Source organism: Nelumbo lutea, chromosome 6 (genome assembly GCF_056320005.1).
Source record: "Nelumbo lutea isolate HS-2025 chromosome 6, American lotus-T2T, whole genome shotgun sequence".
NCBI lineage: Eukaryota > Viridiplantae > Streptophyta > Magnoliopsida > Proteales > Nelumbonaceae > Nelumbo > Nelumbo lutea.
This window is the reverse complement of record NC_142689.1, coordinates 11,124,745-11,127,648: the sequence shown is the minus strand read 5'-3', so window position 1 is coordinate 11,127,648 and position 2,904 is coordinate 11,124,745. Positions and strand designations below refer to the sequence as shown.

General features: G+C 36.7%; 1 non-coding gene across 1 annotated transcript; it reads left to right on the top strand.

The window, feature by feature from the left end:
• Positions 1-2,520: 2,520 nt before the first annotated feature.
• Positions 2,521-2,594, top strand: TRNAR-UCG (transfer RNA arginine (anticodon UCG)). Its single transcript has one exon. It is a non-coding gene; the product is annotated as a tRNA-Arg (tRNA).
• Positions 2,595-2,904: the final 310 nt, after the last annotated feature.

Sequence of the window (2,904 nt, the reverse complement as noted above, 5' to 3'; positions counted from 1 at the left end):
GTTCTTACATTAATTATTTTTAATATTAAAAAAAATTCAGCATTTAGAAGGTCAAGGAAATTCAATTAAAAATGTCCGTAGATTTATAAATATTAAATATAAACAATACAAATATTATAAATGAAAAGTGAATTTATTTGAATCTCAAATTTAACTTAGCTCTTAAATTTAAAATTTTAATGAATAAGGTCAAGCAATATCCAAATCCAATCCCATTAATAGATGGGTTGTTATTTTAGATCCAATTCAATCCAAATACGGCTAAATGCATATCCAAATTCGAATTGAAATAAATCCAACCATTTGCAGCGCTTGTAGACACGCACCATACCCATGGCCCATTTATCATTTATTGATAGGAACCCTTCGTGGCAAATCCATACAAGCAGATGGCAGACATTAGGGTGGGAATGGGAAACGCAAGTAGAGGGAAGTGTTCATTAATGTGCAACGTTCACCAGACATGGTAGACATAATATTAATTAGGTGAACATTAATTGATGATGCATGTGAGGAGTGAGAGAAATGGGTCTACGGTCTACCCACTGGACACACACCTCTGGTCTCCAACCCACGTGGCCATGTGGGTCCCGTGACTGGGCAAAAGTGTTAGAAACGGCATCTTTGGCCCATTTGGAAGCAAAGAATAAATGAAAACACAAACATGAAGTGGCAACATCATGGACATGGGCTTATTAATTGAAGGAGTAACCAAACAGATGAAAGACTGAGCTGGGAGCCCGGAGCCCTACACATGGTGGCTTTGGGTGGCAGCCTGAAAGGACCACATGTTCTTTGGTTCCCTTCTTTTGAGGTCTGTGGACCATTGGCTGCCTAATTTGTGTAGTAGTAATTACTTTGGTGCTCATGATGGAAATAGGACTATGGCATGCATTGCCATGATACATTTACATTTGCATATTACAAGCAGCCATTGAGATTTTTCATTTTTCATTCTAGTTTCATGCAACTCTCTGTGGATGGCCAGTGGGCTCACAGCCTCACGGGATGATGATGCATCAAAGAGTTGCTTCGAAGCATTGTTCACCCAAGACCAAAAGGCTCTCATCATCATATTTCATTTCATGGCTACCCTAGCCTCACTTGAAATGGGTTTCAAATAGACATGATGTGGAATAGGGCTGCTCATGGGTTGGGTTGGGTTGATTTACTGGTGTTTTTCTAATTGACCTGATTTAGTCGGTTTATTTAGAAATGAATTTGAAATCGACCCAGTATTAAGTAAAACCGATCTGATCGGTTTGAATCGGTTTTGGTCGATTTGGGTCGATTTTAATGATTCTCTCGGTGTGAACGATAAAGGATTCACGCCTAAGAAAACAAGGGCTAGATGCCTGAAAATTAGAAATGATTTAATGGATTAAAACTGATATTTTATATATCAGAATTTTTTTATATAATATGTATATTTCTGAAATAAAGCTGAAATATATATATATATATATATAACATCTGAAATGTTATATATATAATATATATCTAAATCAGTTTGGATCGATTCGATTTCAGTATGAAAATTGAAACCGAACTGAACTATCGGTTTATGTTTTTTTGTAACCCAAAACCAACCAATGATGAAAAACCAACCAACTCGGATTAGATCGAACCGGATTGATCGGTTTGAATCTTGTTAAACAGCCCTAATGTGGACGTGAAACTTGGATATGTGAACAGTCCAGAAGCAAGAGGGTCCCCCCTATTAAATAGATGAAACAAGGCGATGGACTTCCACATGGATGAAATAGGGTCCCCCATTATACACTGGTTTTGTGCCCCCTTTTATTTATTATTTAGGCTCAGTTTGGAAGGAGTATCAATATAAATATAGAGAGTGCAACTGTATTTGTACTCCTTCCAAACTAAGCCTAAGTAACATACTTGTTAAACCATCTACTTGCTTTGCAACCCTGTATTAACTGGTCAATTTTCAATAACATTCTTCTCCTTCTTATTTATTTCAAACTGATATAATAGAGTTATTATATATCAAACCCACAAATATATATTATGTTTTAAAAATTAGTATATATTTATATTAATATTATTGATTCCAGACAATCGAAATTGGCCCCTATCCAATAATACTCAGGACATAAGACTTGGAATATTCAGAACTGAACCAATGGTACACATCATGAAAGCTGAACTGATATAATCAGTTCAGTTATGGATAGGCCCGACTCGTTGAGCACCCTAACTGAGTGCACTAGAGACTATCAATCTCATTGTCGAGATCGGCTTCAGTGCTCACAAGATCATGTTCATATTGTTTGTATAGTCTTTCACAGCTGTGCATTGAAAATATTTTCATACTCATATACTTCTTTTCTATGGGGAAATATTCTTAATGCAAGACTGCAAAAACTATGCCAATATGGTGAGCACTGAAGCTGAATTCCTTATTGTCCCAAACCGTCTGGCTTTGGGACCATGGCGTTAATTCGTCAATTTACAAAAAAGAAAAACAAAATACATCTCTCTTTCACATTTAGCATAAATGACCGCATAGCGCAGTGGATTAGCGCGTTTGACTTCGGATCAAAAGGTCGTGGGTTCGACTCCCACTGTGGTCGTTATCCAAAGAGATCCTCCTTAACGTTTTTCTTTGTCATTCTGTACCTTCTTTTCTCAATCCTTTGGTTCGGCAAGTGTAAAGCGCCTTGCTTTGAATGAATAAATACTTTTTAAAAGCATTTTCTTTAATCATGTCAGATAGCCCTTTCTCACATCTTCATCCAGGTGTACAGAGCCCTTCCCTGGGAGATAAGATTGTATGAAAGAATCGAATGCCTTCGCAGAACCCTTATTTATTATTAACAAAATTGGTTTAAATGTGGGTACATTTAAGAAAAGCTAAGGGTAGACCTGTTACACGTGGGATGG